At 42.4% G+C, this 13,661-nt stretch overlaps 1 protein-coding gene across 2 annotated transcripts in view; it reads right to left on the bottom strand.

Annotated features, from left to right (window-relative positions):
- chrm2a (cholinergic receptor, muscarinic 2a) overlaps positions 1–10,310 on the bottom strand; it is a 68,997-nt gene extending 58,687 nt beyond the window's left edge. Inside the window, exon 1 of one of the 2 annotated variants that reach the window (XM_056367614.1) lies at positions 10,178–10,310. The gene's annotated coding sequence lies outside the window, so the exon portion shown is untranslated. Of the gene's footprint in view, positions 1–8,625; positions 8,951–10,177 lie in introns of those variants that run through there. The other variant, XM_056367613.1, reaches the window with a different exon arrangement.
- Between the last annotated feature and the right edge of the window lie 3,351 nt (positions 10,311–13,661).

Genomic DNA, 13,661 nt, shown 5'->3' with positions numbered 1-13,661 from the left:
TCCAGGGTGTGTCGGTACGCTGTGACATCACCACACCACTAAGGACGCTGGGTGAAACAGACTTTAAACTTTCAACCAGAGGGGGCAGATGAGGAGAGACAAAAAGAGGGGTTACATACTGAATGTAGATACTCAAAAATGCTATTTGATAAACTAAGTGATACAAAGAGTCACGGGTAAGAACTTGTTTCACTCTGTCAAAGTGGTTTCATATGGTCAGACATGTCTTTTCTCTGCTTTGTCTCCTTTGTTTGTGAGAGGGCTGTCAAAAAGGGCCATCAGAGAGTGTGAACACAGGGGCGGCGGGTGCCTCACACAGTGAATCTATCCCACAGTCTGTTTGTGTTCCACTGACACAGTGTAGTCTCTGGACTCTGTCGGCAGTCCTGTTCCTGTCAAGTCAAATAACAGCATTTCAAATGGGCTCCTCGCTCTGACACAGCGAGGCGGCTCAACGGGAGGCCAGAGAGGTTCAAAAAAAAAAAAAAAAAAAACTGGTTGGGAAATCTACAGAAGTGGAGCGTGAGCCTGCTGCAGAATGCAGAAGAAGCCCTACAAGTTTCACAAACACGTATTCACGCACACAAGCCTGAATAACCTAAGAAGTGCCCAATTTCCTTCTTGCTGGCATTTTCTTCCAAAATGTCAAATCATTCACCTGGAAACGAGTTACACCGACCTTCAGGGATCTTCTTTTCAGAATGTCAAACCAGACCATGGGTCTGTACAAAGCTTTGGATGAAGTACAATGTCCACTGGCGTCTCATGGTGAGGCCTGAGGGGAGGAAGCGAGACGTCCAGGTCTCAGACGACTCAGTCACGCTGCACTTATCAAGTGTACATGTAATCTCAGGCTATGTTTTGTGTCTTTAAATAACCCGGTCATGTTTATCCTGTGGAAGTATTTCATGACCTCGTTTCCTGTGCAACTTGGAATAACTGTAAGTCTGTATACTCCAGTGATTTCCTCTGCCGTCCCCCAAGGCGCCACAAAAAACGGGACAGTTGTCTTTTCTGGGGGGGGGGGGGAGACAGACATCCACCAAATGCCATCAAACGAGACAGTGGTATTTACAACCATTATCTGGGCTCTGTCCCACGTTTACTTTTAAAAAGACAGTGTGGACAGAGTCCATAAATCGGAGGCGGCTGACCACATAAAAGAAAACTACAGTTTACAAGGCCTCGGGCCATTAAAAGAAACACAGGATGAACCCGATTTACACCTGAGGCAATAAACAGGGCTTCACTTGCAAAAGCACAGGAACAAACCGAGAGCTGACACAGGATCCAATAACAATAACAGACAATGATTGTCACTGGGCTTAATAATATCGGCTCAGGATGGGATGCATAGCAGCCTCCGCTCTCTCCCACAACCTCACCGCCTCAGCTCGGGGCTTCAGTTGCTCTCCAGGCGTGGAGAGGATGAGTTGTACCTTTTTTTTTTTTCTTCTTTTTTTTCTTTATTTGATCCACAATATCCAGGGTCGGGACCAGTGTTTATCTGTTGAGTGTTTACACAGTATTGAGCTTCGTGTCAAGCCATCTGTCTCAGAAGCAGCTCTAATTCAGCCTTGATTTCACACATGGCCTTTTTTTTCTCACCGGGAATGTGAAGAGGGAAGCTGTTTCATACACAGTCTGTAAACTGCCTGGACCTTTGTTTGTTTCTTTGTTTGTTTTTTTTCTCCTGTTGCATAGAAGACATTTTCTGAACCTTAGAGAAAAACTTCTTCAGCAAAATGTTTTCTTAAATGAGTGATTATCGAGACTCTGGCAGAGAGGAAAGTCGGAGTTCTTGCGCTTTTTAAAATGGCATTCCTTTCACTGGAATGGAGAGGAATTAAATACCTCGTCAATGCCCCATGGAGAGATATCTTTCATTGCGAAAATAAACGGAGGGTGAATGTGCCGTTTCATTTTTACCGGTGGCTTCGGGTTAATGAACTTGTGCTGGTCACAGGGGAGTAAATCTCTCAAATTCTTAGCAAAATGTGTCCCTGGGCTTTCCTAACACAGAATAATGATTAAGCTTGTAAGTACAGATGTATCTTCTTTGAGAGTATCTCAAACCTGACTGATGAATGGGATTTCAAGCGCACAATTCAAAGGTTTGTTTAGGGACATTTGCAAAGTATGAGTCAGTGATAATCATTTGCAGCCCTGAGGCTAAGTCGGAACTTTAGCATATCTTTCACGTTTGTAAAAAGGATGTTACAAAGCATATTTTCTTCATAGCAACAGTTATACCTCCAGGTTTCAGCTAATGGAAGGCAGACCTTAAAGACCCCCTCTGATTAAAATCAAGTTTTTAACCTTGTTAACATGTCCATATGGTTTTTTATATATGACACGATATCATGAGCAATATAAGCAGTCAGCGCCATGAGTATTTCCAGCTTGGAACTGCAGGGAACCAATGACATTCTCATGAAAAACAGATTCAGACAGCCAGGGTCTCATGTCATATAACGTAAGGAACCAATCCCGTCAACTTGTGGGGACAGGGGGCGGGGCTAAATAATCCTGAAACTTTGTCAGTACAGAGAGAGAGAGTTTGCATGAGCACAACCATTAACACTCTGTCAGCCACTGCCAGTTACGAGCTAACAACAACATAAACGAACAAAAGATGCTAACTACGCTAACCGTTCTGGTACGTCTGCTAGTTGCCGATTTTGGTCGCAACAGATGCTGAAACATGTGGCTGATGTTTCCTCTAATGCTGACCATCTTGATACGCACTGCTGTTTCACCGGTCAGCTCAGAGAGCGAGAGTTTGCATTAGCAGTGATTCATTATTGGCATTAAGCACAAGGTGCCTCCATCTGGCAATCATTCCTGTTTATCAGCTTCAGGCAGGTCTGTAATTAGGACAGCAATACCTGCAGGAGTACAGTTTGACTTTTATTGCCCATTCAAATAGAAGTCAGCTGCCAGCAGCTCATTGACTTGCACTTAAAAGTAGATGGATTAACGCTCGGCTACTTCTAATGCATTGCACACACTGTAGTGTAATCTGTGTGAAATCAACAAAACTAAGGTGTATTCAATAGATAGTCTTGCCATGTCAAGGTTTTGGTCATTATTGGAAAAAAAAAAAAAAAAGCTCAGTCAGATGTTCCCCCTCTGTCTTCTTTATCTGTCTAAATGATTTTAAGTTACTTTTCTATCTGCTGTAGCTTTTGTTTCCTGGAACAAGCAAACGGTCCTGTCAAAAGAAAAAAAAAAGAGAGAGAGCAGCGTTTGACTTTGTAAGCTTGGATTTCGTCCCCTGAAATACCAAGCGCTCTTCCTGTTGGCTAATTGCTTGTTAGTGCTCCTGGCCCACAAGAAGAAAAAGTCACACAGGGCTCCTTCAAAAAAAACCAAAACGGCACACAAGCAGCATCTGCAGCGGCACAGTGAGACATTAAGGCGGCCTGTCATGTCGGCGCCGTTTACAAGAACTTGTGACACCAGCCGGAGCTAAAGTTGCAGCACAAAAAATTAGAAAAAGTAATCACTGTCTGGACTCATTCCTACTTTCTTTTTCCCTTTTTACCTACATCACCAAACTCTCTTCAAACTGTTCGCCTTTCTCTTTGTGTGAATGTGTGTGCGCTATAGGTAAGAGGGGAAGCTTGATTCAACCTTTTTCTTTCTTTTTTGTCTCCTGTTTTACAATCTCTCATCATAGAGGAATTAGGACTGCTGGCAATTACAGTAACCCCTCCCTGCCAAGGTCCAATGAGAGCAGACAGGCACAATGAATGTTTTATGGAGCCGATGATAAAGGCAGAGCTAGAGTTTGAAGTAGCTGGCTGGAATTATCTGGTGCTGAGGCTTAGAGTAATTAAGAGCAGGGAATGGCCGCTCGACATTATTGCTGGATGAGCGGCAAGACTGAGGAACACCTGAGGCTTTTGGAAGCAGAGCACATTCAAAGGGATCTCCAGAGATTTTTGAGGGTTGTACTACAACTGCTGCCGCCGCTGCTGCTGTCGCAACGCAACTGCTGTTCAGATTTTCCACAGTGGCTGATATGGGTCTATTATGCTGGTGTAAAATGGAGACAAACAATGCCGGGGTGAAAGGACTATCTGATATTGTAAAGTTGTACTGTCAAGGACGATGTAAAGTGAGCGCAACTGAAGGGAAAACATTGTTTTGTTATTCATATAATAACTTAACACGTTGTTTTGAGGGCTGACTGACTGAGATGTCACTCTTCTTTGCTATTCACAAACATCTGAACAAATCCTAATTCAGTATCACCATGGCAACCTGTTTTGGTTAAAAGCAGGGGTACTTACTCCACCTGAAGAGTCATCTCCAGATTTTAGTGACATTAATCCTGCTGCAAGCCATATTCAGGTTACAGTGCAATTATTTATACAGTTATCTAATCTTGTGTTTCTGCTCTAACGGCTGATGGCACTCCTGTTGAAACAAACAGGTATATACAAGAGCTGTAATGATACAGCATTGCACAATATATCACAACACAAAAATGTGACGATATGCATCTTGAAGCTAAAACTTTGGGGCAGTATCAACTAAATCTGATGAGTTACAGCTTCCAAACAGTGCTGTTTATTTGCTTACAGGCTATAGTTCTATCCAACTAGCTATTAATACTCTGAACTATCAGATGTCTCAACAACTGCCTGAAAATGCTGACAAGCTCTTAAAAAATGTCCTACTCCGGAAATCTAAACAGTTTAAACTGGTGCCGGTACCTGGTACCTCTACCTGTAAAAGCCATAGGATCACATGACAGGCTTATGGTTTTTACAGCCAATAACTTTACTGTTTTGTTTCAGTCTTACCGCTTTCTTTTTTTTTTTTCCCCAGCAGCAGTAGGCAGTCATATGCTACCTGCTACCTGCCCAGCACCAAACAGCAAACAGACAAAGCTAGCAGCTAGCTAGCAAACATAGCAGAGCATTTAGCAGCTAAAGAATCAGACATGAAGTTAAAAAAGACTAAAACAGAGCTTGTAAGAGGATGAATGCTGTACTTGCATTCATCAGGCGGCCAGAAACACAACTCTATGAATGCTAATGTTGCTCCACGTGTCGGGTGTGTAAGCTAAATTAGCGACTGTTTGCTAAAAAGTGTAAAGGGTGAAAATGGGTCAATATTGTGTTTACAGCTCGTTTCTGCTGCCCCCAAGTGGCCAAACAGTCTGTTAATCCAGGATTAAAATAATGTGACTCCTGTTTTGCATATTGTGACTGCCACCGCTGCCTTTACCAGGAATAATAATAACAAAATAATCTGTATTAACTTAGTTTCTGATACACAGACTGACAGTAAATCATAGCTCGACGCTGCACTAGAGTGAAACAAGTCTCTTTCATGTCGTCTGCGTGTCAAATCCCTCAAATGTGTTGGTGCATGAATCATGATTCACTTTCTGAATCACAGGAAATGTGGGTCCACACAGACTTCATACTTCAGGGAGATGCTGAACTGATTTCATAGAGTAGATTTTTATGAGCAATTACAGGGTCACTGAATCCATTTGTATGTTGATGAAATATGCTGACACAATGCTGTAAGTAGCGCTTACTCCATTGATCCCGAGTCTTTTGTTATAAATGCAATTACTCTGGTTTGTTTCGTCCAACACTCTCTGTCTGCTAGATAATGACCTTAAGGAGGAATCTCCCTCCTCTCTATCCTTTCCAATCAATGCCACTTCGTGCCGCGGTTTGGTGGCACACTCATATTGTAAAGCTCTGCAATCACTCAGCATCTGATAAGGAGCACTGCTGAAGTGAACACCAGCCATTTGTAGCTGAAGATTCAGTATCAGCACATGGAAATCTGTGCGGGAAACACGGACGTTTAAGCTTATAAAACCATATTTAGATAAATGCAAGTCAAATACATCCTCATCCATTCTCCTTTTCACTGGCACAACCTTCATCCTCACACACACACACACACACACTTGTACACGACATGTTCACTGTTATGTAAAAGCCCCTTCACAGAATCCCTTTTTATCTCTTCCACCAAATTTCCACACATTAGCCGAACCCATTCTTCGGTCCCTGCTCAATTAGACCTTCTCTTCAACGCCCAGCCGACACTGCATGGACTTCCTGGCTCATCCGCACGGAGGGAAGAAGAAAAACAAACATTTTAATTGCGTAAAAAAATAAATAAATAAAAAATAAATAAGTGTGTAATGATAGGAAAAGAAAGCGATTAGAGCAGGAGCTCAGTGCAAATATAGGAGCCTTCTGCGGTTGAAAGCGTGATAATTAGACATTCCTTTCTGTGTGTGCCAGCTACACAGATTCACTAATGTGCACTGTGCAGCCGCTCTACAACCGAGGAGCTTATGTCCATGGAATGAGGCACCCCACCAGCTAAATTTAACTTTAGCAACGTCGCCTCTATAACACGGTTACCACCTCTGCCAGAAACACAGCTTTAGCAAGTAGGTAGCAGCATTGGCACGAGTCTCCTCCTCTCTCTGTCCTCCATGTGAGTGTGACCAGGTAAAGAGTCATTCATTTTGGTGTGTGTGTGTGTGTGTGTGTGTGTGTGTGTGTGTGTGTGTGTGTGTGTGTGTGTGTGCGCACCTGTCCATGTCACATTTTCACCACAGGGGGCAACAAGCATCACTTTTAGATGCTTCATCTGCAAGAATTTATGATCTTGTGAAAATACTATCCACTCATTCAGATACTCTGAATTTTACTCCCATCTGCATGAACCAATATGCCAATAGGCAATATTCCTGCATAATTGCTAGCCACACAGAACATACAAATCGATGCATGCCATGATCTGCTATCACCCCCCCCCCCACCCCCCCACTCTAGTGAACATTATGCACACAGTATAATATCTGCATCTCTAATGTAATATCAATAGTTAGGGGAAGGAGGTGTAAAAGAAACAAAACCACGCGTCTGACCTTGGCAAACCTCAGTGGGCTGGCAGAAATAGACCCCCCCCCCCCCCGCTGTCGAGTAACTGTTCAGTCACGGTGCATCCAAACCTCATCCATCAACATCAGGATGTCAAACAGGACGATGACGGGAAATGAGCAGCAACAAGTCGCAAGACACTTCTGGAAACTTGCACCGAAAAAAAAAGAGCAGGGCCAGGACAGGTGGAACCACATTATTCATATAAAAAATATGGCTATTTTTATAAAGAGCCCACTTATATCCAGCTCTCTTTAAGGTCTTGATGTTTTCTGTTGATGTAAATAAGGCATTAAAGCGCTCTCACAAATGTGCCTCACCCTTGTAATAATGCGAAGGACATTAAGCCAAAGTAAATTAAAAATACATGTTAAAAGACATGATCATTACAGTGAAATAGCGACTGTTTAAGTTGTTAGCACGTTGCCATATTAAAATAAAATGGACTGTGTTTTCAGCTGCACTTGATAATCACATTTTCTGCAATAACACAGGATTAAAATGTGATTATTCAATACAAATATGACTCCAGATCGTCTTCTGCTCGCTAAATGGAACTATTAACCGTTAGTCTGAAGTGGTTCTTCCATCTCTGGCTGTGGTTTAAGAGGTTGTGTTGATTGTGTAGGGTGATTTATGAAACCTGAAGGTTTTTTTTTTTGTGGCCGTGCAAATTGTGTTTTCTGTGGGAACATAATAGGTTTTCAAAAATCTTTATCTACAGGCAAACAAATGGTTCTTCTGTTTCGCCTTTGGTTCAAGTGTTGGGAGCAGGTGAAGGACCCAGTCATGATGAAGTGCCCACCAAAAAAAAAAAGAAAATTTCCAAGAAAAAGCACAAAAAGTGTAAATTGTTTGTTACAGGTTATCTTTTTTGGATCAGCTGTAAGTGTTCACCTGCTCCCCTGCAGCGCTATTTCAATAAACTGAAACTTTCTAATGGATTCCAGACAGTAGCAAAATGCAAAACCCCCTCCCCCCTCCTCCTCCTCTTTTTGGCAACACACCAGATCAAATTCCAAGCTGGAGCTCTGCCTGAATGTGCAAGAACAAAAACCAACATCGACCTACACACACCTGTGGGAACACACTGTCACAATAACAGCCACAAAAGGCGACATTAGACTCTCCTCAAAACAAAACCAATTACTGCCAGCGACTAAATCAAGGTCGAGCCACAGCTCTCATTCACACACTGCCACAACAACATATGTCAGACGACTACAAGTCTCTGCGCAGATGTTGGTGCCACAGGTGAACTCCATTTGCAGTATTTATTTAGGACCCCAGCAGCTAATAATCACAACCTATATATACTGTGTTACCATGAAGTCCTCACATACTTTTTCTTTCTCCCAGTGCAGAAATAACAGCAAGAATCTTTTTTTTTTACATATTTAGAAGCAGCGTTTGAGCCTCAGTTTTTTCGTTTTTAGTTTGACCAGAAAAACAAACCACTGAAATGATCCAAAAGTAGAACCTGCATCCAGCTATCAGTTCCCCTGCACTGATGTATCCTGCCAAGTGAAAGGAGGAACAGACATCTGCGTTTTTTTGTTTGTTTTTTGGCTCCGGTTTCCATCAGAATCTGAATAAACTGTTATAACTATAACTGTAAACCTGATTGTAAGAAAACGGGAGAAATAGCCTCCAACTGTGTCGTACAAGCTCGATAAAACAGCAGCTTTACCTCTGGATATCGACTCCTCCGGTGGATTTGTGCGCAACAAAACCACTGCACGTCATCCAAAAAGCGAGATTCGGGAGAGAGAGAAAGAGAGAGAGAGATCCACTCTGTGCGTAAAAAACATCTCAACTATAACAGCCACACCAGTCCGACACAAACCTGCCGTCTCAAGTCTGATCCGCTTCTTCCGTTGCGCTTTTACGCACGTACACGGGCTCGTGGCAGCGGAGCGACATCACCTCTCATTCTTAAAGAGGTTTGTAGAGCTCAGTGTTTAGCCTATATGATTACAACGCTTTGTTGTCGTTTCGTTGACATGAACACACAGGAATCACACTGCAGCATTGAACGTGTATATTTCTCTCTCTCTCTCTCTGTCTCTCTCTCTCTCTCACACTCTCTCTCTCTCTCTCTCTCTCTCTCTCTCTCTCTCTCTCTCTCTGCATTGTCTGCAACCTCCTGTGCTGAAATCGAGCGAGGTTGATCGAATTGAGGAGACAAGAGAGGAAACTGCTTCTGGGCAAATATAGACTCACACAGATCTGCGTCTCTGCCGCCAAAATGCACCATTAGACGTGAAAGAGGAGGCTGGGGGGTGGGGGGGGGGGGGGGGGGTTCAACACAGATCAGGACGTTTGATTCTGTAGTGATTTGCTTTCTGATGTTAGACACTGAGAAACTGAACCAGCTGTTAAATGAGGGCACGCGTTTATCCAAAGCGCATCGGAGTGGCACGAGGGCAAAAAAATGACCAATAAACCCTTTCGCATTTATTCCGCATTTAAAAACCAAACACGGTTATTTAAACGACGGAGGGAGGGTTAACCAGCGCTTATTGCACCGGATATATGACAAGACAGCGCGCAGCCTCCTGGGTGAATGGATGTTTTCGGCTGAAAAATGAAGACAGCAATATATTCTATTTCATACTGAGAGAAAATCAGCTGCGGACGCTCAGGACAAAGTACATGAAATAAAGTTCGGTCCTCCTCCCTCTGCGTCTACGATGCGCCATATGGCACAAGCAGCTGTGGATCAAGCGTAAAACATTTCGTTGTCCTTGTGCTCATCATTCAAGGCTTCCCCCTCCGGTAGATATTGGCAGCCCCGTTTTCTACACGATATACCAAACATCTTTTTCTTTTTTTTTTAAACTGCAGTCACACAGGAATTCGTTTTTTTCTTTGTGTAAAAAAAAAAAAAAGAAAAAAAAAGTTAGATACTTTTTCCTCATATTTGCTGATTTAAAAAAAAGAAAAAAGAAAAAGATGTTTTGGCTTTTTACGCACTGGAGGATCATAACAGGTGTGGAGCAACAATTACAGAGGGAGAGTCCCGTATCTGAGGAGTCTCAAGTTCGATCCCTGGCAGCAACCAGCACCGAGACATCTCAATGAAAAGCTGCCGTGACCGAGCGCTCTACATCTCCTGGCCAGAGAGCTCCAGGTAAAACCTGCTGCAGAAATATCGACTCTTTTTTTGTTTGTTTGTTTTATCAGAGGAAACAGCGAAAACATTTCATATGTTCATGAGATTCAGGTGTGCGCGCACTTACCTGCTTTCATGCTGTCATGCTGGTGGCGTCTCTTGGTCCGCTTCATCGCACCGTGGCTGCATGTCTGAGGACATGCTTCTGGAGACAGGCTTTGGAGACGGAGAGCGCATCGGCTGAGCGAGGGAAAAGTGGGGAGGTAGTGGAGTGGGGGGTGGGGGGGTGTGAGAGAGTGAGAGAGAGAGAGAGAGAGAGAGAGAGCAATAAGAAGTAGGCTGGCACTTCTGTTTTTGACGATAATGACAGTCGTTATTTGCCTTTTAGATTTGGGGAAACCAGCTCCAGCGTTTACCGCCACAAGTGCAGCAACACGTGATTTTAAAATAAAATAAAATAAAGATATAATCCGTCAATACACCAATTAAACCTCACACCGACAGGATCAGACATCTAGCAGCAGTCTTCAAAGAAAATCGGTTCATTTAGCTTGTTAGGATTTGGTTCAGGCGCACACTGTTTCAAATTTATTTCACGTGTTGGACTCAAGTTGGATCATTCATTTTCTTACACTTGTTAGTAGAGAAAGTAATTATTATTTTTTTTTTTTTTAATGTTTTGCCCGCGTAATTTGTGTGTTTCCATTCGGGGGGGGAGGGGGGCTGGTGAGGCAGGAATTTGCGCAGCTTTACGCAGACTTTTCCGGTTTCAGCACCGAGGAGAGCGCAAATCTGAAGAGGGAGGGGTGCTGTTGGGGGGGGGGGTGTTTGCAGAACTCACCTCTGAGAGATCGGATTTGAAAAAGGCAACACTTTCATACACCGTGTGAGAAGAGACGACCCCCTCGGTGTAACGCCACACACCCTCTCCTGTCACCCACAGCTCACCGCAAACACGCCGAACCGAAGTCTGCAAATTCAATATCCATTCTTTTATAATCCTATTTCCAGTCAAACATGGAGAGAGGGAGGGGAAGGGAGGGGTGGGGGGGTCCATCCGCTAGTGGGAGGGAGACAAATCAGTTTCTGAATATCTTGGAGCAAGACAGAATAAATCACCAAACAGTTACAGTCAATTTCATACGTTTGCTCGACTCTGACTCTAAATGGAAAGTAGACAAAAGCAGAATTTAAAATTTTTATGTATCACATCTTCAGATTTAGTTCCTTTACATGAACTCGGTCCTTTGCCAGCAGCCTGTTGATTATCTGAACGCACAGCCAAGAAGACCTGCTCTTTGTCACGTTGTGTATACAGTACATTGTATGGCCTGAGCTGCTCTCCCTCCTCGTCCTCCTCCTCTCTCTGAACAGCAGAGTGACTCCCTCTTTATCATGACTGACTCGCACTTATTGAGATTTACCCGCTCCAGTCTTGTTTGAAAGGTGGATTCCTGTCTGATTTATTACCACGCTGCGTTTGAGAATTGGGCAGCTGGTATTAAAGGCTTAGTGTGATTTGACATTATTTGGTATTTATTTCTAAAAGCTGCCACTGAGCAAAGATTGTTAGGGGGGAATAAAGAGAGGATGGGGATGTTTTACTGACATCTACTGGGGAAGTTAATCTCAGAAGACCTGCTCTCTCTCCGTGTGTGTGTGTTTGTGTGTGTGTCTTAACAGGTCATCAGCAAACAGGAAGCAGCCAGTTTCATACCCCTAAACCAATCAGCCCTCTTCCTCCAGGTCCAGCTCACGGCCCTGATGGACAGCTAACACCAACTTTATTTTTAATGAATATACCTCCATAATAATAATAAAAAAAAATAAACTCCTCAACTTCACAATGCTATCACTCCAGATCTCATCGCATCACCGTTAAGATTTTTGTGTCTTTTCAAATCGGGAGAAAGAAACCATTAGGCAGAGTTTGAATGGTGCCATCCTGAACCTTAACTGTCAATTAGAATGTATCAAGTGCCACTTGTTTGGGTTTTGGCAACCACATACATTTATAAATATATATACTGTATTTGAATTATTTAACAATGTGGCTCATGTAGGGACTGAGGAGCATAAATTGCTGCGCTGGAACGTGGAGAGGTTGCATATAAAGCAGCGAAGCTCTGTGAAGAGGAAAACAGGAAGCAAAATAAGACACAGAAGAGAAGCTGTTCTCATGTGGTGACAGATGCCAGACAGTTGTGCATGTTTTAACTTTGGAGAGAATAATGTATTAATGGCTCATGTAAACGCTCCAGATAGGGCGATATGTTATTAGCGGCACAATAACACTTGTCTGTTCTCATTACTAAATCCCATCTGATGGCCGGAGCCTATAAACATGTTGGGTGACAGTCAAAACACCCACCGCATGCTATAGTTATTCCTATTCACAATGCATCTGAAACACATGAGTCACAGTATATGCATGCATGAAGCTCATTGCTCATATGTGTGTGTGAGTGTGTGTGTGTGTGTGTGTGTGTCACTGTAAATGGCCAGGGGCGGATCATGTGCTGCATATGCACCTGTATCGTGCTGATGAACAGGAGAGCCTCAAAGGCTGGCTTGAGTGCACCGCAATTAGTTGAGTTAAATCACAGTTTTTAATGGATTCACTGTTACCAAAGTGAGAGAGGCACAGTGCACCGGCCTTTTAATGGCAGATACATCAAAGTGCGTGTATGAAATTGAGCGTTAATGTGTTTGTCTTCTCTGAGAGCTGTCAAGGTTGTGGCGTGCTCTTCTGTCACCTGTTGCAGCTGAAATCTATTTGTGTTTTAATCCCTGGCCTTATCTTACAGAGGTAAAAAAGCTCGTCTCACCTGTTGCTGTGTATGAGGTCATCGCTGAGTCATTTGTATATACCTGCTAGACAAATTTGCTGTGTGTCCTTCTCCTGTCTGACATCTGGTTTTCGCACATCTAGGTCCAATGTATGTGTTAGAACAACGTTTAAAAACACAAAGTTTGCTTTAATGCAGACATTCATTTTACTGTATATGATTTTTTTTTAAAGAATAAGATTTAAAAATGTATTAAAGCTTCCAGTTGTATTGAGAGGAAACATTTGATATGCTATTTTTTCTTGGAAATAACTGTGAATGTGAAGAACTTGATGTTCAATCTAATCTAATCTTTATTTTGATCTATGTTGTTTTTTGTTTGGTTATTAAAGCAAGCCTTTCATACTGTTGCATGAAGTGAGAGACTGAATGAAAATTATTCGTGTATGGTTTCACGTGTAAAAAAATTAAATAAATAAATATTTTTCTCAATTTTTATTTGTATTATTTGTTTGATAATTATTTATTTTTTATTATTTATTTTTCATTGTAATTTATTTGTCCTTTCTTGCAGGTTTTCACATGTGCATTTGGTTTTGTGAGTAATATGTTGTATCTACAGTAATATTAATCATAATAATAATAATAATAAAGGTTCAATTAAATTAAATCACATAGAACAGATTAGGAATATGGTCTATTATGTATACAATCAGTGCAGTTATAGTGCAGTAATGAATGGCCCAATTTAATTAAGGGAATAAAAGTGCAGCGGACCTTAAGCACATTCATTGATTCAGCTCATGTTAGTGGCCGACTGGT

This window comes from Seriola aureovittata, chromosome 22, assembly GCF_021018895.1.
Source record: "Seriola aureovittata isolate HTS-2021-v1 ecotype China chromosome 22, ASM2101889v1, whole genome shotgun sequence".
Lineage (NCBI taxonomy): Eukaryota > Metazoa > Chordata > Actinopteri > Carangiformes > Carangidae > Seriola > Seriola aureovittata.
Note: the sequence above shows the minus strand (reverse complement) of the source record. Positions and strands in the feature narration are given on the sequence as shown.